The sequence below is a fragment of the Eptesicus fuscus genome, chromosome 8 (assembly GCF_027574615.1).
Source record: "Eptesicus fuscus isolate TK198812 chromosome 8, DD_ASM_mEF_20220401, whole genome shotgun sequence".
In the NCBI taxonomy this organism is placed as follows: domain Eukaryota; kingdom Metazoa; phylum Chordata; class Mammalia; order Chiroptera; family Vespertilionidae; genus Eptesicus; species Eptesicus fuscus.
This window is the reverse complement of record NC_072480.1, coordinates 32,518,207-32,543,597: the sequence shown is the minus strand read 5'-3', so window position 1 is coordinate 32,543,597 and position 25,391 is coordinate 32,518,207. Positions and strand designations below refer to the sequence as shown.

General features: G+C 37.2%; 1 pseudogene; it reads right to left on the bottom strand.

Moving 5' to 3' along the window:
- Nucleotides 1-570: 570 nt before the first annotated feature.
- On the bottom strand, nt 571-1,659 carry LOC103289693 (neurofilament light polypeptide-like; annotated as a pseudogene).
- Between the last annotated feature and the right edge of the window lie 23,732 nt (nt 1,660-25,391).

Sequence of the window (25,391 nt, the reverse complement as noted above, 5' to 3'; positions counted from 1 at the left end):
ATACATTACATTGTATATGTTGTAATTAGTAGGAAATACTGTATTCGTAGCAATAATATACACCTTGTGACTTCCCTTCCTGATTTCGGTATGGTTCCCCAGTTCTTTGAACGTTTCCTGGCCCCTAATGTATTTTTTTTTTTTTGTCATTCAGTGTAATTTTATTTACTGTTTATTGCACATGATTTGAGGTCTTTAATTTCTAACCACCAAAGATTCAAAGGAGTATTTTTTCCATGAAATTTAACATTAACATTAGTGAATTCGTGTATTCATGTGTTTTTATTGTAAACATCTGAATTATTCACATTGTCATAGATCCTGAACTCATAAGCGTGGACCATGCACAGGCTGGGAGCAAGCCAGGAAGCCACTCTGCAAGCAAACAGATACTTTGCATAAGGAGAAAAGTCATAGCACAACATTTAATGTCCAACCTGAGTCACCTCAGAATGTTACATATATTGACTTCTTAATTCATATAGTATTGGGAACTCAGCTGCTTGGTTGGTGATGGGGATGACCTGGTTTCGGGAGGATTATTCCTGAAATAATTAAGGAAAGGGGGGCTCAATCTTTCCTTTTGGTTGCTTGCTCCTCCCCAGCATCTTCATCTTTCTCTCGTCCTCAGTTTCTTGGGCATCTTCTCCTTCACCTTCACCTCCTTCTTCCTCCTTTGTGTCCTCAAATTCTTCCTTGGCACCTTCTTCCTCTTCCTCAGCCTCTTCCTTCTCCTTTTCCTCCTCTTCAGCTTCTCCTTCAGAAGGGGGTTTATCCTTAGCTTCCTCGGCTTTTGCAGCCTCAATGATCTCCTCCACCTCAATCTGCTCTTCCTGGATGTGGCTGGTGTATTAAGAAGGGAAGGAGCGAGCGGACATCAAGTAGGAGCTAGTTTGTAAACCACCTTAGGCAGATCGACCAAAGACCTGGGAACTCTGGTAGTAGCTGCTGGCTATGCTTTCCATGCTGGCGAAACTGAGCCAGGTCTCCTCACCTTCCAAGAGTTTCCTTTAAGCTGCAATGTCAATGTCCAAAGCCATCTTCACATTGAGGAGGTCCTGGTATTCTTTTAAATATTTTGCCATTTCACTCTTTGTAGTTCTCAACTCATTTTCTAATTTGTTGATTGTGTCCTGCATAGCATTAACGTCAGAGTTCTGCTTATCCTCCAGCTCTTGCAGTTGCTTTCCCAGTGCTTCATTCATGCCCCGGCTTGCTTCCATCTCCAGGGTCTTGGCCTTGAGCAGGCGGCGGCTCTCAGACACCTCGTCCTTGGCAGTGCACATCGTGCAGGTGTTCTTGGCAGTGCTCTCGGTCAGCACAGTGAAGCAGCTCTTGTACCATTCTTTGGCATTCTGCATGTTCTTGGCAGCCAGCTTCTCCTACTGGGCACAAATGTCCTTGAGTGTAGTGGAGAGGTCAGACTTGGAGAACACGTCCATCTCCATGGAGATCTGAGCATACTGGTTCTGCTCCTGCAGCTCGGCAATCTCCTCTTCGAGCACCTTCTTCAGAAAGGTGATTTAGTCCATCAGGCTGTTGATGCACTTTTCCAGCTCAGCTCCAGCGAGAGCCACCTCATCTGCACCTTTGCACACCTCCATCAGCCAGCCCTCTGCATCCTCCATGGTTCAGCACCTCTTCCTGGTAGCATGCCTGCAGGTTGCTCCCAGCCCCTTCCAAGCCCCGGTGCCTCCTAACTGCCCACTGCCCTCTCCTCGCCAGGGATGGGGTGCAGTGGGGCGGGGCACAGGCATCGCATTTTCATTAAAATGTTCAACCCGGGCCTGCTCCACTGGTGTCCTCAGGCTGCCCAGGGGCAGACAGTGATCCCAGAGACCTTGGCCACCCCCGCCTACCCAGGTCCCCAATTGCCGCCTGGACCCCACGGGCGACATCAGGTGCTTCCGGTGCCACCTGCCCTGTCCCGATCGCCACCTGGACCCTGGAGGCGACATCAGGCACTGTCAATGTTGCCTGCCCGGGCCCCCAATCACCGCCTGGGCCCCGCGGGGTCAGGTGCTGCCCACCATGCCTGCCTGGTCCCAATCACTTCCTGGACTCCACGGGGGGCATCAGGTGCTGCCCGCCCCAGCCTGCATATGCAAATTTACCCACCATATTTGTTGGTTTTATTTGCATATCACTCCTGATTGGCTGTGGACATAGCAGAGGTAAGGTCAATTAGCATCTTTTTCTTTCATTAGTGTAGATATCTCTTTTATAAATCCTATATTACATAAATGTGTAAAATGTTCAAATGAGAGATTTGTAAAACAATGCAATATCAATATAACTGTATCTTCCCCATCATTCCTACTCACAAAAGAAACCAAGGATTATATCTTACTTTTCATAAGAATTCATTTTGTGTGAAAATCTCAAGGCGATAGAACAGCTTTAAAAATTCACAAGGAAAAACTACACTTCAAAAATATATGACACTATCGCTTTGATTAATTTTTTTCTGTGCTTTCTTTCAGATGTTGGCTCTCAGATTGGGGATAGCCAATGATTTGCCCTCTTGTTAGAGAGGAATGTGACTTGATTGTCGTATATTTTGCTAACTGATTTTTCCAAGCCACTCCTTTCCCATTATATTCATCATATAAGCTTCTTCTGCAGCTCTCTTAGAAAAATAGGAAATTGATTCTTTTACATTCCAGTTTAACTGCCTTTGTTCAAAATTTGATTCTGCCGTACACCATCTGGAACTTTAATTTAAGGTGCACCCACTGCCACAGACCATGTGCAATGTCTAGGAAAGTCTCCAACATGTGTTAACTCCTCAATGCTGAACAAACTAATGTATTTATAAATATTTAGCACTTCTTTTTAAATCTTTGCCCTACCACGCCAATTTTACTTTTCTTCTGAATTAATTCCACATAACCAGCAAGCATGTGATCATAACACTAATGAAAACTGTGATCAATACTTATTAAAGGCCAAACGTAGTGTTAATGATTTGCAGATATTTAAATCTAACTCACAATAAACTGATAAAGAACTAAGGCCTTTCCCTAATCGGTTTGGCTCAGTGGATAGAGTGTTGGCCTGCAGACTGAAGGTTCCCAGGTTCAATTCCGGTCAAGGGCATGTACCTTGATTGTGGGCACATCCCCAGTAGGAAGTGTGCAGGAGGCAGCTGAATCGATGTTTCTCTCTCATCGATGTTTCTAACTCTCTATCCCTCTCCCTTCCTCTCTGTAAAAAATCAATAAAATATATTTTTTTAATAAAGAAGAACTAAGGCCTCAAAGAGGTTAAGTAAATTGCCCAGATCACATCCTATGAAGCGTTGAAGTTAGCAAGCATCTGCAGGCAGTCAGAGAGGTGAGGAGTGAAGTGGGGCTGCATATCTGTCTGGGTCTCCATCTACTGTGACTATGGACTCAATGGCATATTCCTGATTTCTATCAGGTAGTCCTCTAGTCATCTCCACCCAAGATCTCTTAGTTTCCAAATTGCTGTGTCATCTAGTCTCTTTAGGCCTAACTGTAAGAATAAGAATTCTCTATTTCCTCACCCCCCTTTATTACTTGTCATGGGATACTTTGGGTATCCATCTACTCTACTGACAACTTGACAACTATTCAAAGAATTAAACTCTTTTGAATTACCAAATTTGAGTGTGTTCTGTGGTTCTTGCTATAACTTCATTGATTCAATAATAACTTACCGGTACTTCCATGTTAAAAAACGTAATAGCAGAAACCTGAAGAAAGTAAGTGATTTATTTAAGTGCTGTAATTTGGGGAAAGTCAGTTTTGAGCATATAATTTGAATGTCATTTCTTCTGCCTGAATATACAAATAGCAGTTTAGAAAGCACATTTCTTTTTTTCTGCTTTTATGAAATCTGAAAAGGAAGAGAGAAAGAAGTTATCAAATGAGAGTCAGAATGCCAATAGCATGCAAATATAAGAATGTTATAAAGGAAAATGTAATTGAATAAATGTGATAATTTTGAAATTAATAAAAAGAGGGTAATCTGAAATAAATCTATTGGGTCATCTCTGTTCTTATAGTAATAGTTACTCCTAAACCATCATGAAAAGGTAATTACATGAATATAGTTATAAACATTAAATATTTATAAATATTCAAAGGATATACTGTAATATAATTTGAACTGTTTTCAGTCTATCATAATACCTTGAGTGAAAAGTATTTCCCTTATGTGTTTTATGTTCCTCCAGAGATTCAAATTCTCTATTTCTCTTCAATTTATAATATTCTTTTAGTGCTCTTATCTTGCTGCTTTTAGCTTTCAGTTAGCTCTTTTATATTATGTCCATGACTAGAGGCCTGGTACACGAATTCGTGCATGGGTGGGGTCCCTCTGGGTGGCCTGCAGGGATCGGCCGAAACCCACAGTCCAACACAGCCTGCAGCTCCTACCTGCTCATCCCGGCCCCACTGTGCCTGCTGTGGGCTTGTGCCCAGTCAGTCCTGATCAGGAGAGGCTCGTGCTACCACAGCAGTGCTCACCAGCCATGAGCCCTGCATCTGGTGCCCTTCCAAGGGGAGTGGCCTGTGGGATCGGGCTGAAACCAGCTCTCCAAGATCCTCCGAGGGGTCCCGGATTGCAAGAGTATGCATGCCAGGTTGAGGGACCCCAACAGTGCACGATTGGTCTGGGGAGGTACCGTGGGAGGGCTCTAGGGCGTGTCCAGCCCATCTCGCTCAGTCCCGATTGGCTGGACCCCAGGAGCAAGCTAACCTACTGCTTGGAGCATCTGCCCCTGGTGGTCAGTGCACGTCATAGCAACTGGTTGACCAGTTTACTGTCTGCACTCTGGTGGTCAGTGCATGTCATAGCGGTTTAGCAGCCTTAACATATCATTAGCATATTACAGTTTGATTGGTGGTTCTGTTGTTCTGCCATTTAGTCTATTTGCATATTACCCTTTTATTATATAGGATAACCACATATTTTAATTATTCTTGCTTTCCTGTTGAAAGGTTATGGTAGAAAACAGCAGACCCCAAATGGTCTAAATCTTAATGCCTAAAACCTATGAATATTTCAGTTTACATGGCTATACATATATAACTGTCTATAGTTAAACATCATAACGAGTCTAGAAAATTATAAAAAATACACAAAGAGCCACTAACAATAAGTAAGCTTAGCAAGTTTGAAAACCAATCCAATAAAGACAATGTGAAATTGGTATATGGATAAACTAATAGATCAATAAAACAAAATATATAGCTTAGAGCAAACTTAAAAAAATTTACACTGGGTCACCTGGATAAGCCTGAGAAAAAGATAAAAATCAACCCCCACTTTAATCCCTATAGATCTAAATTTAACATCTGAAAAAATAAGATTTAAAAAAATATGATAAAATCTTTGGGCTGGGTTAAAGATTTTGTAGGTAGGACAAAATATATAAACTGTAAAATAAAATAATAACTTAGACTTCATGAATAACAAAAACTTTTGTTCTTCAAATACCTTATTAAGAAAATGATTAAACAGACAACAGACTGGAGAAAAATTCAAAACTGTATTCTCAGAAAGGACATATGCTTATAATATATAAAGAAAGCACACATGAAGCTAAGGAGAAAAAAATAAAGAATTTTTTAAATGAGAAAAAATGTATAACAAAATTTTAAATGGCTTAAAATTTTGAATAAATAGCAATAGCAACTAAACACATGAAAAGATGCTCAATATTATTGGTCATTTGGGAAATGCAAATTATATAGCTTATTAGACTATTACATAGCTAATAGAATAGGGAAAATAAAAAGCAAAACCAAAGATAAACAGAAACAAAATCAAACCTTACAATAAAAAGGATGCCAAAAATAGTTTGCAAAGGGAATGCTCATATATTGTGGGTGAGAATGCAAAGTGAATAATCCACTTTAGAAAATAATTTGATAATTTCTTAAAGTTTAATATATGTTAAGGTTGCTTGATAGAAACTAGTTTATTATATGATCCAGCAATACTACTCTTAGATGTATGTCCAAGAGAAACACACATATGTTCACAATAAGATCTCTACACATCAATATTTGTGACAGTTTAATTCACATGGCCATGTATTTGAAAGAATCCAAATATTCATCAACTGATGAATGAACAAATTGTATATGAATTCAATCTATATATATATAAGCCTAAGCAACCAGCCAACTCGGAGGCAGATGCTCAATGCAGGAGCAGAAACCACAGGCATGGAAACATAAAACAGACTGATGAATCTCAGAGGGAATGGCGGAGGGGAAAGGGCGGGAAGAGATAAACCAACATCTTATATGCATACTAGAGGACAAGTGCACGGATTTGTGCACTGGTGGGGCCCCTCAGCCTGGCCTGCGGGGTTTGGACTGAAACTGACTCTCTGACATCCCTCAAAGGGTCTCAAATTGCAAGAAGGTGCAGAAATGAAGTTTACATAAGTCAAAAACATTACTCTTCTATACTTAAGTATTATATATACTAGAGGCCTGGTGTATGAAAATTCATGCACTGGAGGGGGGTCCGTCAGCCTGGCCTGCCCCCTCTCACAGTCTGGGAGCCCTCAGGGGTGGGAGGCAACCCAGCAATCAGGGGAAGGTGACACCCCATCACACCTCTGCTGCTGCCACTGCCAGCAGCACAAGCCTTGGCCGGCCCTGGTTACCCGAGCCTTGGGCAGTCCTGGGTGGCTGGGCAGCCTCCACTTAAAGCTTGCCTGCATCGCGGGCCAGCACTGGGTGACTGGGGTGCTGAGGAGACTGGGGGACTCCGGAGGCAGGCACGCAGGGTAGGTCCAGCCTTGCCGCACGCCTGCAGCCCCAGGGGGGCTGAGGGGACTGGGCACCACCATCTTGTGGCTATGGGCACCACCATCTTTGAGGGTGGAGCAGCCAATTAGCATATTCCCTCCTTATTGGCTATGGGTGCTGCCATCTTTGCGACAGCATGAGGGTCAATTAGGATATTCCCTCTTTATTAGATAAGATAGTACATATATTTTATATTATTATATATGCACAGCCATTTGTATAATAATCACATAAATTATGTTTAATGATATATGAAAATAATTGCATCTCTAGCTGTTCTCAAATTAACTGAATTTATTGAAATTCCCATATCTTCTATTCTCTAACCTACAATAGAAATAATATACAATATTGAACCATCTCATGATAATGACTTTCACCCAATATTAAGGTTATGGTAGTTATAACATCCATGAAAATTCTTGTAAATTTTCATTAAAACATCAAGAAATTAGCTTAAAAACATGTGGATACAATACAAAATGTATACTTTCATATGGTGGTTCTCATAGACTTTACTATGCCTAAGAATCTCAGGGAGAACCAGCTAAAATAATTTCCCAACTAACCTCTAGATATTCAGGTTCTGTATAGGTCAAGGTGGGGTCCATGAATCTACATTTCTAATATAAATTAGTGTTTTATTTTTTTAAATATATTTTTATTGCTTTCAGAGAGAAAGAGAGAGAGATAGACACATCCATGATGAGAATCATTGATTGGTTGCCTCCTGCACACCCCCTATTGTGGATTGAGCCTGCAACCTGGACATGTGCCCTAACCTGGACTTGAACCATGACTTCCTGGTTCGTAGGTCAATGCTCAACCACTGAGCTATGCCAGTGAGATGAATGTAGTGTTTTAAAACTCTAAGCATTGCCGAGACCGGTTTGGCTCAGTGGATGGAGTATCGATCTGTGGACTGGAGGGTCCCAGGTTCGATTCTGGTCAGGGGCATGTACATTGGTTGCGGGCACATCCCCCGGTGGGGGGTGTGCAGGAGGCAGCTGGTCGATGTCTCTCTCTCATCATTGTTTCTGGCTCTCTATCCTTCTCCCTTACTCTCTGTGAAAAATCAATAAAATATATTAAAAAATAAATAAATAAATAAATAAATAAATAAATAAATAAATAAATAAAAATAAATAAAACTCCAAGCATTATTTGAAGATTTTCAACAAATGTTAGGGAGGAAATGGTAATTGAAAAGATAAAACAATAGATATTCTTATATTATTTGGCTATTTTCCTTTCCAATTAATAGCAAAACCAAAAAGTTTTATTATACTGGTGAAAAAAAGATTCTAATACAAAACTAAAAATGAATGGATCATGCCTAGATTTTTATATCAGCTCTACCTGTGATATAGTTTGTGACTTTGTTAAAGTACTATAATTTCTCTATCTTAGTCTCTTTCTTCAATGTCTTTATCAAAATATACAATACTAGAGGCCCAGTACATGAAATTCATGCACAGAGGGGGGTGTCCCTCAGCCCAGCCTGCACCCTGTCTAATCTGGGAACCCTCGAGGAATGTCCGACTGCCCGTTTAGGCCCGATCAACGGGCAGTCGGACATCCCTCTCACAATCCAGCACTGCTGGCTCCCAACTGCCCACCTGCCTGCCTTCCTGATTGCCCCTAACCGCTTCTGCCAGCCAGCCTGATCACCCCCTAACCACTCCCCTGCCAGCCTGATTGATGCCTAACTGCTCCCCTGCCAGCCTGTTTGCCCCCAACTTTCCTCCTCTGCCGGCCTGGTCACCCCTACCTCCCCTCCCCTGCAAGGTTGATCACCTCCAACTGCCTTCCCTTGCAGGCCTGGTCTCTCTCAACTGCCTTCCCTTGCAGGCCTGGTCCCTCCCAACTGCCTTCCCCTGCTGGCCATCTTGTGGTGGCCATCTTGTGTCCACATGGGGGCAGGATCTTTGACCACAGGGGGGCGGCCATATTGTGTGTTGGAGTGATGATCAATCTGTATATTACTCTTTTATTAGATAGGATAGAGGCCTGGTGCATGGGTGGTGGCCAGCTGGTTTGCCCTGAAGAGTGTCCCGGATCAGGGTGGGGGTTCCCTTGGGTGTGGGGCGGCCTGGGTGAAGGGCCTGTGGTGGTTTGCAGGCTGGCCACACCCCCTGGTGATCCAAGCAGAGGCCCTGGTATCTGGGATTTATGTATCTTCTACAATTGAAACTTTGTAGCTTGCAGTGGAGGCCTAGGCCAGCCAGGGCTGCAGAAGCTTTGCTTCCTCCATTGCTGGGGGCAACCCTTGCCTCCTGGTCTTTCCAGCTCCATAGCTGCTCCCATTTCTGTTTGGATTTGTTTACCTTCTATAATTGAAACTTTGTAGCTTTGAGTGGAGGCTTAGGCCAGTAAGGGCAGGCAGAAAGCTTAGCTTCCTCTGTTGCCGGGGAAACCTAAGCCTCCCTCCTGCTCTCTGTGGCTGTAGCCATCTTGGTTGGGTTTATTTGCATATTTGCTCCTGATTGGCTGGTGGGCGTGGCTTGTGAGTGTGGTGGAGTTAGGGTCAATTTGCATATTACTCTTTTATTAGGTGGTATTGTAAAGAAATGCCAACAACTCTTTGGAAAATGGCTTTAACTAAACTTAATTCCTGATATCTGCCTTGGAAGAAATATTATTTTTCAAAATAATATTTTAATTAACAATTGCCTGCCTCTAAAAACCAATGTTAAGCTTTACTCATGAATTATATAATATTATGTTAAAGAATTAGATCCATGCTTTATCCTCTAATTTTCAGTAATGTTTAAGTTGGAAGACTCTGTAGTTTACAATTCAATATGTTGCCACTTGGAAATAAAATTATATCAAAATCCTTTATACTTACAAATTGTGATACTAAATAGAAATATGTCTAAAAGTTTTAAATGTCTAATTAACTATTTATATTTACCTGCCACCAAGATTAAAGTCTTTGGGCTCATGTAGGTGAGAAGAATGATTGTCTCTGGATTCATAATTTATTAACTATAAAATGACTTTCAATTTTACTCTATTCCCTTCATTTTCAACCCAATATTTTAAATAACATGTTAACCTTTTCTTCAAAATGAGAAACATTACTAGTCTCAACTCATTAGCCCATTATCTTTTGATATATTTTAGTCACAAATGGCACGGTATTTGTGACCAAGTTGAATGAGTCCTAAGAAATGCTGCAAAAGATTTTATTCAAGATAAAAACACATGGGGAAAAAAGGAGAGTCTTATATAAAAAATAAAAATTCATTTTTATCTATATCCCCCTTTTGAATAGAATACTATGATATAATGTTAGGAGCTCCAATCTTATAACTAGTATTAATTTAGTAATAAATTAAAATATTAAGTTATTTTAGCAGCTATATTCAACAGTTCTTAAAAGAAGAAAATATTGGTTTACTGAGCTAAAACAGTCTCACAAATATACATGTACATATAGGGTACACAACATATTCAAAATATTCACTGAATTGGTCTAGCAGAAATTTATGGAAGAAGTAGTAACAATGTCATTACATATTTCAGTCTATTTTTCCTTTAAAGAGTAACTATCATCTCATTACATGAATTGATATTACAGGACAATAGCACATACACACATTTTAAAGATATAAATCCAGGGCAAGCAAAAGACTAATTTTGTGCTTATTTGGATATATGGCTATTCACATAGAAAAAATGATTATTTGGATGATAAAATAAGAGATTTGCAAATCAAATGCATATAGAAAAAATATTCTCCATTTCAGTTAAAAGTGTTGTCTCTTTATCATTATTGAAAACTATGGTCACAAAGTGTCTATATGTATGTAGGAATACATCCATGTGAACAAACATATATACTGAGTGGCCAGATTATTATGATCTCTGAATGCATAATAATCTGGCCACTCAGTGTACTTCTCTTGAATACCTCATTTATTTGATATCAAAGATACTATAAATCGTGCACCTGATCAGTTTTCCCCTTTGAACTGGCTGATAGAAAGCTCAGGGCAAATAGGTGGTTGATCTCCAGCAAAAGTCTAGAATACTTTTGGTACCCATTTGAGATACAAACACACTGAGTGGCCAGATTATTATGCATTCAGAGATCATAATAATCAGGCCACTCAATATATATATAATATTGAGAGATAAATACCATTCTTTTTCAATTAAGTTAACATAAAAAAGAATATTATTTCACTTTATCACAATTGCCAATATTTTTCACAAAGAGAAATTATATATGTGCTATTAATAAAAGCATGTAAACTTGCAACTAATAGATTCAATAGTTCTGGGTATGAAATGCACAGCATAGTGATTATAGTAAATAATAATATATTATAAATTTCAAAGTTAATAGTGAAAGGATTTTAGAGACAGGAGAGGGATTTTAGGGAAGGGGGAGGAATGCATACCTGAAGGGCAGGGACAGCCACAAGCCGCCAGATTGTTTTCAAGAATGTTACAAGATAAGGGGAAGAAGAAGCGGGGGGGGGGGAGGGAGGGAGGGGTGTAAAGCACCGGGTGAGCTTTGAAACTGATACCATACAGGGAAAAAGGGGAGAGTGGCCAATTAGGAAAACATGGCAGACATAAAATAGGGAAGTGTCTAATTAGAAAGTGGGATGAACAGACGAGTTGCTAGTATTTATAAACCTGTAGACAAAAAGACTTGAGGGACTAAGTTTTTCCCATTTTAGAGAGAGAGCAGGTTTTTCCCATTTGGGGATCCCTTCCCAGGGGGAGTTTGTATATGTTTTCAAAAAACTTCCACAGTTTTGCTTAAAATCTTTTAGTCCGCAAATATTATTCTTCAAACTTCGTAGGACAAGAACCTGCAAGGAGAATCTGAGCTTGTCATTTAGTGTATCAGTAGGGTGGATCTTAAATGTCCTCATCACCAAAATAATCCTATCTAATAAAAGAGTAATATGCAAATTGACCATTACTCCAAGACACAAGATGGCCGCCTCCATGTGGTCAAAGATGGCTACCCCCATGTGGACACAAGATGTTCACCACAAGATGGCTGGCAGGGGAGGGCAATTGTGGGCAGTTGGGGGGCACCAGGCCTGCGGGGAGGGCAGTTGGGGGAGGCAGACCTGCAGGGGAGAGCAGTTGGGGGGGGGGACCAGGCCTGCAGGGGAGGGAACTTGTGGGCGATCAGGCCACCAGGCAGGGCAGTTAGGGGGGAACCAGGTCTGCAGAGGAGGGCAGTTGGGGGGACCAGGCCAGCAGGGGAGGGCAGTTGTGGGGGGACCAGGCCTGCAGGGGAGGGCAGTTGTGGGCAATCAGGCCAGCAGGGAGGGCAGTTAGGGGTGACCGGGCCAGCAGAGGAGGCCAGGAGGGAGAACAGTTGTGGGGGGCCCTCAAGCCTGCAGGGGAGGGCAGTTAGGGGTGACAAGGCCTGCAGGGGAGGGCAGTTGGGGGGGGCAGGCCTGTATGGGAGAGCAGTTAGGGTTGACCAGGCCAGCAGCAGAGGCAGTTAGGGGCAATCGGGCCGGCTGGGGAGCAGTTAGGTGTCAATCAGGCTGGCAGTGGAGTGGTCAGGGGGTGATCAGGCTGGCAGGCAGAAGCTGTTAGGGGCAATCAGGCAGAGGCAGGCGAGCGGTTGGGAGCTAGCAGTCCTGGATTGTGAGAGGGATGTCCGACTGCCCAATAAGGCCCAATCCTACCTGGATCGGGCCTAAATGGGCAGTCGGACATCCCTAAAGGGGTCCCAGATTGGAGAGGGTGCAGGCTGGGCTGAGCCCCCCCCCCCCCGCCCCCATGCACAAATTTCGTGCACTGGGCCTCTAGTAATAATAATAATTAATAATAAAAATAATAATAATAATTCTGTGATATGCTAGATGTGTTAGCTAACACTAAGATAATAATAATATTGCAATATATAAATATATCAAGTCAACATGTTGCACACCTTAAGAATGGTTTTAAGTGGCTAAAATAAAGCAACATAAAAATAATATTTTCTGGCAGGTAGAAATTATATGATATTCAAATTTCAGTAGCCATAAATAAAATTTTATTGGAACACAACCAAGTTCTTTTTTTCTTTTTTAAATTGTGGTAAGCACACTTAATATAGGATCTATGCTCTTAACAAATTAGAAGTGTGCCATAAAGTATATGCACACAACGTGGAACACAGATCTCTAGACCTTATTCATCTTGATTACATAAAATGTTGTACCAGCTGAATAGTAACTCCACACTTCCTCTTACCATCCAGCCACCATTCTACTTTCTGTTTGTATGATATCTTGGCTATTGTGGAATATGGTGCAATGAACATGGGAATACACATATCTCTTCTAGATCCTGATTTCAATTCTCTTGGATATATAGCACAAAATAAAATTATTTGGTCATGTGAATTCTATTTTTAAATTTTCTATAACCAATGCATACTGTTTTCCATAGTAACTGCACCATTTTATATTTTCACTAACAGTATACAAGGGTTCCAATTTCTTCACATACTTATCAACACTTATCTTTGTTGTTTGGATAGCAGTTATTCTAATAGATAATAGAGATAATATATCATTATGGTTTGGAATAACATTGTTCATATACCTGTTGGCCATGCATATCAATGGACACTTGGATTGCTTTCACATTTTAGCAAAAGTTAATAACCCTGCGATGAACATGGGGGTGCAAATATCTCTCAAGGCCTTGCTTCTAGAGAGGTGGGAGAAAGCAAAATGGGGAAACCCCTGGGATTGGATAAAAAGTAAAATGATAGACACATATTTAGGTGAGTGTAGGAACAATTAACATAACAATGAAGGGATTTGTGGTATCTTCCTGGCCCCTAGCACATTAGGTTGTGCCCCAAGGGGTCCAGAAAAAGGGAAGTTACAAGTTACCCAAACATTTCAAGGGTATGTTATTATAGATGCAAAAAGACAGCTAGGCTCAGTTAAGGTAAGGGTTTACCTTGTCAGTGAAGATACCAGCCTAGAATGTAACTACCCACTGTAAGAAATAAGGTGAGCCTCCCAAGTCAGGGGTTCTGGTAGAACACAAAACATACTTCAGAGACAGGCATCAAGGCAAATATCTTTACTTCTACATAGATGGGTACACACACGTGGTCTGGAAGCACGTGCACACTGAGCAGGTAGTCTGCTCAGCTTTATAATCGCTGATGCATGTGACCTGTCCCTTGCTCTTGATTAGAGCTCAGGCACACAGTCTTTTGCAATTGGCTAATTCAAAGGGAGGGTTTGGCCTTTGCTGTTTCAAGATGGCAGCCCCCAGGGGACCTGCAAGCCATGTGGCCAACATGGCGGCTGCCAAGTTATACAGTCCAAAATGGCAGCTGTCTAAACTGTTCTTTGACAGAAAAGATGATTTGTTTATTCTTACACCACCATAACTGCTTTTAATTAAAGTTTAATTTCAGACCATCCTTTGTGGTTACTTTAGGTTTCTGAGTTTTCAAGACTGCCATGGAGGCCTACCCTGAGCTTGTCAGGTCAGCATGTGGCCCCTTTTGTCCACAACGGGCACATGAAAGACATGGCCCTACTGGCAGCCATAAAGGTAATGCCAGGGCCCAACAGCATTGGCTTATGCTACCAATGCTAGCCTAGCTACCGTTAACCGAACAGAAAACAGTAGCAGGCTATGGCACCACCCCTTGAGGAAACCAACAGCAGCTTGGTGATAATGAACCCATGTTTGTTTTGTTTTGTTTTTCTCAAGGAATAGGTATGTATTAGGTATCTGTATATTTTTACTACCTGCACAAAATCAGTATACCCAAGAACTTAGTGGCCTAATAGCATCAGATTATACTTAAACTTGCATAAGTGCAAGGAATATTCTTCACATGAAAAATGAACAGAAATAGGTTCATGATCATGAATTCACTGATCTTTACTTCCAGGTTTGACAGCTATTTAAAGAGGAGTTCTGTGCACCAACAAAACCCACAGCCGTATCATCTGAAAGGAAAATTGTGACTAAGAAGGGCTATGAAGGTCACAGGATCAAGTTTTCATTGATTGTAAATTCAAGGTGTTCCCCCCAAAAATGTATACAGACTTGAACAGCAAATAGCTGTTAAATTAAAATGAAATGTATTTAAATAAACACTGCCTTTATAATTATTCAAATGTATGCATGTACATTTTTTGGGATTCCCAATTGCTGTGATACTTTTTTACATGAACATTTGTTGAGTGGAAGAACTATAAGGAAATATAAGCCTTTTCTAACACTATGATTTATATCCCTCATTAGACCTTTTGTTTTTTTAGACTGGGGAATGACATTCATTTCATAATCAGCAACAGTATATTGCATGCCTACTATGAATTTGGGCAATGTGATAGTGTCTGATCTGTGATTTCTCAGAAACTAGTGGGCTCACCCATTCATTTGCCAATACCTGTAGCCTATAACCTTCTATGTACTATTCAATGACCAGATCATTTGCTTACTTTTGTAGAGTGTCTTATCTAAAGTTCTAATCCTCTGGGTGTTAATCTGTCACTGGGAACAGTTTCAACCATAATTTTCTTGCTCTTGATCATGACTCACCCATATGACACAGTGAAACAAATTAGTGTTCTTATTTCATTGATTTGACCTCTGGGCCTTTGTAGATCTTACTTCTCTAATTAGTCTTCAAAGAGAAATAGCAATATATAGATTCAAGGAATAAATCAAGACAGAGGAAACACTTTTACCAATTTGGAACCCAAGGGGATTTAAGATCTGTTGTGTGATGAGATGGGTTTAAAGTTAGCTCATCTATATTATAATAAATAGTATTATGACAACACAGTCTTCTCTAGGCATTTAAAAATCACTATAGTTTTGCTCTTCAGAAATGCTGAAATATACAGGAAATGAAAATTTATATTATATTTTAATATTATAATATTTAACATTCTAATATTTTCATTCTTAAAATTAATATCCTATTTAAAGTAAGTACTAAGCATTGCTTGTCTGTACAAGTTCAACTACTTGTCACATGGTCTTTGTTACTGGGGATCTGTCCTATCTCAGATGAGCTTCCTATGAAATGATATGTACTTTACACGGCTTTATACGTCCACTTCTCACTATGATGGAATAATTGGTACTGGAATAACCTTCCATATGTAAACCAATATAAACTGGACAAAATATATGAAATAACTGCTTTTAAGCATTGAACAGTAGGCAACGTAATACTGAAGTCTCAGAGAAAAAAGTTTAAGTTTGTGAATAGGCACTAGAATATCTGCAAAGACCTAAACACATTATATTGTTTTACTGTAACAAAATGTTCATATACATTTAATATTTTACATTAAATTCATTTATTAATAGTGTATTTCTTTAGGTGCATGTAAATGAAGTGTTAGCCATTTCTACTTTGAAAAAATATAACAATTGATTATTCCTGCTTTATTTTATATTTCATTGTAATAAACTTTCCATTCATTTGTAAATAATTTTATTTTAATACTTCCAATTAAAAGTTTCATGCAGAACCCAATCTTTCTTGTCTTGTATTCTTCTATATCCTTATACAATAGTCCAATGTCTGCTACTTTGTAGGTACTCAATACACTTATATTGAGTTTATGAACGGAAGCATACTTGCAGATTTCTTCTCAACTAGATACCCAGCATAATACTACAGATAAAATGGTTTTCCTATGAAGATACTTTAATAAATATGTTAATATCACCAATATATGTACATGCTTATGCAGTATAATAATATATTAATAATACTTGCATTACATATAAGTGTGTAAAGTACCTTAGACTTCTCAACCCTAACATCTGTAAATGAGCTCACAATCTTAGAATATGTAGCCCTATAATTTTTAAGAGCATGAGAAGTTGTAATAGAAATTGTAGGTGACTTCAACATATATAATATTATTTATACTTTAGAAAGCTATGTTACTCCTTTTTTTTTTTCCTTGAAAAGTTTGTAGAAAAACAAGTAACAAAAATTAAATCAGGTAAAAGAAAAAGAAAGCATGAAACATTATTATTTTACAGAACAAGACATTATGACATGATGGATGCAAGTTATGCAAAATAAGAAGTGGGAGTCTAAATGAAACCTTTTCTGATAGTACATACAAATAAATGTATTATTGTTTATAGCAGCATTAATTCAAACAATATTTTGTGAGTACCCACTGTATGCCTGGAACTATGGAAGGAACTCAGCCTATACTATTATGTGTGAACAAAGCAAACATGCCTGCCTTCATGGAATTTATCTTCCAGTAGTGGGAAATATGTAATAAGTAGTAACTGGACATAATCAATTGAATATAATTTGAAGATACTATTTTGTAAGAACAGATATAAAGAGAGTTCAGGAATATTAGACACAGGATTAAATTGCAGTTATAAATAGAGTATTGGAGGTAGAGTGCTATTTGAGCCCTAAAAAATAATTGAAAAAATATTTAAGTAAGTGAGAGTGTTGGCCACATGACAATCTTGGTACGAATGATTTTAAGTGAAGAGAAAAAAGCTGTGCAAAATCCCTAAAATACAAGTAAATTTGGTGTGTTCAAAGATCATCAGGGTGGTTAGAGAGGATGCAAGACAGTGAAGGTGAGGTCGAGAAAAATGTTGATATTTTACATATATATTTCACATTTAGTAATGTTTATTGTGTATTAAAGGGACCATATATAAATTATCTACTTTAAGGTTTGAAAATTTAAACCTAAGAGAAGAAATTGTTACAGATATTATGTAAAAGAACTTCATCTTGTAGTCTTTGGTGGCAAAATGGGATGTGACAATAATGTGGCAACTTCAGGTGCCTTTTAGAAGAAGTATTTTCTATGTAGGGCACTAACATCCTGCAATCAATCCATAGTTGGTGGCAGAAGTTAAGATGTTGCTTTTAAAAAAATCTAAATCTTTAATCCCTCATAGTACTTATAAAAGGAAGAGCAATTGGATTCTTTGATTTGTGAAAGTGAAAGCCCCATATCCTTTTATTTAGTAATAAGTGCCTCATCACATTTGATCTGTGATGAGGCACAAAAGAATAGAACTTCAATATGAACATCACACAGAACCCTCACTATTCATTTCTTTGTTCCATGTGGCCAATGCTTTCAGCTGTTAAAAGTACTTCTTTTATATCATTTTCTGAAGTTGTTACCTTTACTGAAAAGCTTTCCAACTGTCCATGAATTTTGCAACTACTATAAATCAGGTAACAGCTTAATCCTAGAAAATGTTGTTTTGCTCTTATTATTCTTAAGAACATCAAGTACCAAGGATTAAATAACAATATCATCACATAGTGACCCTACCAGGAAAATTATATAAGTGTACAATTATTCAGAATTTAAACATTAATCATATTTAAACTTCATAATTCTCTATGTTAAATAGTATAAAACTAGTATAAAATTGTTTCCTATATTTGCAGGTCTATCATTTGATGCATACACATTTAGGATAACTATACCTTATTGAAAGATTGTTCTTTGTATCATCCTATATAATAAAGAGGTAATATGCAAATTAGCCATCACTCCAACACACAAGATGGCCACCCCCATGTGGTCAAAGATGGCTGCCCCCATGTGGACACAAGATGGCTGCCACAAGGTGGCCAGCAGGGGAGGGCAGTTGTGGGTGATCAGTCTTTCAGGTGAGGGCAGATGGGGGCGACCAGGCCTGCTGGGGTGGACAGTTAGGGGCAAACAGGCTGGCAGTGGAGCAGTTAGACATCAATCAGGCTGGCAGGGGAGTGGTTAGGGGGTGATCAGTCTGGCAGGCAGAAGCAGGTTAGGGGCAATCAGGCAGGCAGGCAGGTGAGCTGTTGGGAGCCAGCAGTCCTGGATTGTGAGAGGGATGTCTGACTGCCCATTTAGGCCCAATCCTGGTGGGCAGTCGGACATCCCTCAAGGGGTCCCAGATTGGAGATGGTGCAGGCTGGACTGAGGGACACACACCCCACCCCCATGCACGAATTTTGTGCACCGGGCCTCTAATAATATTATAATCCTTAATGCCTATGGCAATCTTATTTGCTCTGAATACTACTTAATTTGGACCACCACCTATTCTTTTTTTAAATTAATATTTTCATGATATACCATTTCCATTATTTTACTTATAATCTGATTATGTCCTTATATTTGAAGTTAATTTATTTAGTTTGGTTATGTGTTTAAATGGACTCTGCTGATTTCTGTCTTTTAATTGGTGTATTTAAATATTTACATTTAATGATTTACATTAATAAATAATTATATCTAGGGTTTAATTTGCCATTTTATTTTTGTTTTTCTGTTGTAGTTTTTGTTCCTATTTTATTTTACCTACTTTCTTGTGAGCTACCTAAACATTTGTTAAAGTTTAATTTTTAAATTAAATTATATTTTATTTGTTTACAATGCTTATTAAAATTATATTTGTGTAGTATTTATGTTGTGTTAAAATTTATTCTGAGTATTACCACCTAATATATTTTTCTTTAATAAATTAGAGGTTTGGAGTAGAAAATAAATACAAATGTAAGCTGTTTTACAAATTATATAATAACCGAAACAAATTAGAACAGAGAACGCTCCATACAAAATAACACACACACAATTTAGAGATACAGGTGTTCCCTTAGGCAATGCTGAAGATTTCAGTCTCTGGTATTTGGAATTTAGACTTCAGTCTTTATCTATTGGGTGGAATAAAGAGTGTGTGGCACTATATAGTATGGTATAAGTGGGCCCACACAGTTCAAACTAGCATTCTTCAAGGACCGAATACATTGTATGTTACATAAAATTATACATTTACACTTTTGATGTTATCTTCTTCCTATAATTAAGTCTTTGAAAAATTACCTTATTTGATAGTAAAAAGTGAATTTAAACTATTTGTTCTCCTTCCCATTTATAGTAAAATCTGGGAAACTGTAAAAATTTAAACCAAGTACCATCCAAAATATTTAGGATAAAAACTTTTGCTTTGTTATGTTAATTGCAAAGAGAACACTTTGATAATTAGTTAATTTATATTGGGTGCCCATAATTGTACAATGTGGAAAAAGTGCAGCAAAAAGGTAAAAAGATTCTCAGATGAAGTTACAAATTAACATTCTCAAATCAGATATTCATTTATCTCTTACTCAATAGCAAAGGTTAAATTAATAGAATAAATGGGATATTATTAAAATGTTATATTATAATTTGTGAAAATGTTACATAAAAAGAATAACTATATAATGAATAAATAATGCAGGGTATGGCTATAAAACAATTATTTTGTAATAATGTATTTGATAAACTTTTGCTTATTATTTTTCATGGAAAAACTTTTTTACTTTCCTGATAGTTTTATAATGATAACTAGTCTTTTTTTTCTTCTGTGTATTTTATTAAGGATTTAGTTTTACTCATGCTTAACCATATATTATTTTAACCAGTAGCCTGAATATATGTGTATACATAATTTTTTTAGAATTTAAAAAAATGCTTAATCATGCATTTATGTTTTCTAAAATGCTCGGTACATATGCCTATGCATAGATTTATACACATGCATATATGAATGAATACATTTATGTTTATGCGTATTTATAATTCTGCTCATTTAGTAAAAATGTCACCATACAATGTGTAGTCACTGCAACTTTTGTTTTATTATCACTATATTTTATTTTTAGATGCATTTTAAATCTGTATTTTATCTGCTCTATGATATTTCATATGGAAATATACTACCAAGTATACAGCTAGTCAGTGCTTGGAACACTTTTTATTCTACCAATGTAAAAACATTAGCATCCCTATGAGGAACCATTGGTAATGAAGTGCAAAAGTTTCATAAGTTATAAGACTCTAACAGTGGAATTACTGCTTCGTGGGATATACAGGGTGGGACAAAAGTAAGTTTACAGTTGTTCATATGGAAAATAATACAATAATTAATGGAGCCATCAAAAGTCCAAAGCATACATTGATGGACATAATATCCACATTTGCAAAAAAGCATTTCTTTCTACTTATTTCATTTTCAAATTTTCAAGTAGATTAAAAATTATAAAATCAGCCACAAGTGTTAATTTGTATTTTATATTTTTATAATTTTTATATTTTTATAATATTATGATTTTTCAAATCCTAGTAATTACTAATAAATAGAAGTAGAAATGCATTTTGAAGTGGTCCTTCTCAAATCTGTACCTCTAAATTCTAAATGAATTCTAACATTAAAACTGTAAATTAAAAAGTGTAAGTTAAAGTAATAGTCTATATTGCAGTTCATAGCTATTTTTATTTATTGTGACATACAAATAAAAATATGGAACTATGACTTTTAACCATGTGGCAAGGTAAAACTTTGGTACTGCTCAATCAATCTAGATGACTTTTGGTAATTTGAGAATGGGGGCGGGGGAAGGAGGAGGGAGATAGAGAGAATATTAATGTATTTAATATTTTGGGGAAAAGATTTTCTTAAATGAATCATTCATCTGCAAGAAACAGAACATAATCAATGGAGCTGAAATAAAAATGTAGTTTTACATAAGGATAAAATGTGAAACCTTTAGAGATAGAAGGAAATAGATTTGAATCCATTCTGAGCTGGAGAGTCACTGTGAAGCTTTTCTCTGGTTTTCTCTCCATTACCTTCTTCCCTTAATCTCTTCCCTAGTTCAAAGTGCCAATATTTAACCTTCTTTCTCTGGAGACTGCTTTAACTGCTCATTTAATGGTTTAAACAAAGTCTATTATGATCACACCAAAGAGAAAACCTCAGCCATTTGAAGTTAGTTATCTTTTTGCTCAGTGCTGCACAGTTACCTGTCTTTGTGTACATGTTCAAAACATTAATGATACAGACTGCAATTGTTCTGCATTGAGCCAATTACACACCAGATTTCCATGAGTTGTAGAAGTCAAAGCTATTTCAGCTCTCCAATTCTACAACTGAGAGTATAGCTTGTTCTTTAAGAAAAAATAATGTACACGAGTGAACAAAATTTTTAACATCTGTTAAAAACTCTTAGATAGGCCTGGCCGGCATGGCTCAGTGGTTGAGCGTTGTCCTATGAACCAGGAGGTCACGGTTCATTTCCTACTCAGGGCACATACCTGGGTTGTGTGCTCCATCTCCAGTAGAGGGCATGCAAGAGGCAGCTGATCAATGATTCTTTCTCATCATTGATGTTTCTATCTCTCCCTCTTCCTTCCTCTCTGAAATCAATAAAAAGATATATTTTCAAAAAATCTCTTAGGTGGTTAGATGTCATAAATTACTTTCATTTCACATAAAAACTAATACATAAAAACTATGTTTATTTCTCAACTTGCTAACCACATTGAAAATAGAAAATGTATTTTGAAAATGCCAGTTTGTCTGCTAATATATACTCTCATATGCTTTTAATCCTTTTATGTCATATTATAAATTGCTATACATTAATTTTATTTTAACTACTTAACCTATATTTTTATTTATTTATCTTTATTGATTATATATCTTTATTGATTTCAGAGAAGAAAGGAGAGGGAAAGAGATAGAAACATCAAGGATGAGAGAGAATCATTGATTGGCTGCCTCATGAACAACCCTTATTGGAGATCAAGCCCACAATCCTGACTAGGAATTGAACTGTGACCTCCTGGTTCATAGGTCAACACTAAACCACTAAGCAATGCTCAATGCTGCCAGGTTACTTACCTATATTTTGTTTCTCTAGCCTTCTCTAGTTCTAAGTGAGAGAGTGAAATTAACTCTTTGTGTCAAAATCTCACTAAAAGAATTGTAGGAATTATTATATTATATAGTTTTCAAATAAAGACCTGGAAAATAATGATATATAAACAACTTATTGAGCACATATATCCCACTTTGACAAAGTTTATTATTTAACAAGTTTTTTATATGAGTTATTGAACAAATTGACCCAAAATAACTAGTATGGCATTAAATCATCAGACTTTTCAAATGCATAAGTTAAATTAATAACTGTATCAAGGAATTGCCACTTTATTAAATGTTTGATATTTTAAATAAGAGGATATATAATTAATAGTATAATCTACATGTTAGGGATACAAACTCCCTGTTTCTTCATGATATCAAGAACTGCAATTCAAACATCTTCTACACTAATAAAAGAGAAAGATGCAAATTGACCATACCTTTGCAACACCCACCAGCCAATCAGGAGTGGGTATGCAAATTAACCCAACAAATATGGCGGGTTAATTTGAATATGCAGGCCCTGAGCAGCCTGAGGTGGGGCGGGATGCTTGTGTCATCGCCATGGTGACAACACAGGTGTTCTGCACCGCCCCAGCAGCTCTGGGTCTCTGGGCATTGTGGGAAGGTGGAAAGGTGACTCCAGGCCCGAGCAAAGGCAGTGCTGGCAGCCAGGGGAAGGAAGGCCCATTCTTGCATGAATCTTCGTGCATCGGGCCTCTAGTATTTATTATAGTTGAATAAAAGGTTTAAAAATTATCTTGTCTAAATGGGAAATGTTGGCTTGTGAAAATAAAAGCAAATTAAATATATAGCAGGATAGAGTTTACTAGCATAAAATAAGTGACATTTAAAATTGCATCAAATTTAGATCTGTTTTGACATTCTGTTCAGCTTGGTTTTCAGCCTGGCTATGTATTCAATTAAATATGTTAAATGTACTGTATTACAGCGAATATTTATTCATGATTAATAAAAATCACAAATGAGAATTTACAGAACAATAGTGCTTAGAAATGGGATTGTGTCAATACAAGTAATTCACAATAGCAGCGAGTCTCCCAAGAGATTACTGCTTATTCTCCTCAGAGAATGTATTGAAGAGATTCAACAGGAAGCTATAAGCTCAATAGAATAATTTTCACTATGAGAAAATGTTTGAAAATGTGTTATTCATTACCAAAGCTTAAACACTAAATAGGTTCATTAAAGATATTAATTACATGGACAATCAGGTGTTCTTTTGGAATTGCTTAATAGTATAATTTGCATGTTAGGGATACAAACTTCCTGTAAAATAATTTTTATGAACATGAGGACTCTGTTGCCATTTCCATACATTAAATGCTGCAATGATCATTGAACATTTATTGAATATTAGAGGAATATACAAAACTATAAGAAACCAATTTATATAGGAATTATTTATGTTAATAAGTTATTTGTAATCTAAATGTGGATGTTATTATTTGAAAAACATGATGCTGACATGGTCATTAATACTGACGACAGTTTATGATATTAAAAGAAAATATTCATTGGAATATTTAGAATGCTCTGGAATGATAATTTCAAATATTTGTATAATCATGGAGGTCAATTTCTAATCTAAATTTTAAATGAATTCAGAAATGTGCTTGTTGACAAATGGATTATATCACTGAAGTAATTGACATATATTTTAAAAGAAATATCTTCCACTTGCCTAGGAGATATCAAACTTGACTTGTACATTTCATCACAATCGATTTTATTTAATAAGCTGAAGCTGATAAAGAACATCTCAGTTCAGGAAGCAATAAGAAAGGTTTAATCTTTGGTGTATGAATCTCTATGTTAAACGCATAAAGTTTTAATGTTTGGTGCAGGAATCTTTATGGTAAATGCATAAATAGCATAACCACCAACTCCACCTTAAATCCCCTGATCATTCCCCTCAGTGAGCAACACAGCAAATTTCTCCTACAGCATGCTTTAGCTTTCTTGGGTTTTTATTAGACTAAGCGTTGGAGGCATTATCTATAGCAGATTTTATCTTATTCTTTGACAGTATGTCCATTTTTTCATATTTTATTATTTTCATATTTCTGTGTGTAAGACTGTGATTAAGTTATTTTCCTATTCTGAAATGTAGGCATCATCAAAACAAAAGAGCAACATAGACAAACTTAGTATGCTCCGGTATATTAGCAGTGCGGTTCTTCAAACTCATAGATACAGAGAACAAAATGCCAAATGGGAGGGGTTTGGGGGTATAGCTGGAAAAGGTGAAGGGATTAAGTAACAAAGTTCCAGTTATAAGAATAGTCATGGGGATGTAAAGTACAACATAGGGAATATAGTCAATAATACTGTAATATATATTGTATGTGATGGGTACTAGACTTATCAGGGTGATCACTTCATAAGGTATATACATTTCTGATTGCTATGTTGTATTCCTGAAATTAACATGTCAACTGTAATTTAAAATTCTAAAAAAAAAAATTAAAGGCTTCTTTTGCTTGAGTAGGAAGGTTATGATATAGATCATGCTTCTTTTTTTACAAATATCCTTTAAGCCTACATCTGAAGCTCTATCCTTAAGATCTTAGCATTTCATGTTGAGAAAAGATAAAACAAAACAAAAAGTACAACATTTAGAAAAAATAGATTTATGTACTCTCAAAAGTCTAGAACAAACTTTACTCAAGTGAAAACATATTTTTTAAAAATTTCCTTAACATCATTCAAAGTCAGAATTTATGGAGATCTACCTCCATCATGCCACACAAACTGCCTGCCCTGATGAAAAGGCATTATCATTTACAGTGTGTTTTCAAACTCCCCTTTTCAAATAAAACTTTAAGTTTGATATAATAATATATTGATATTCAGTTGTAA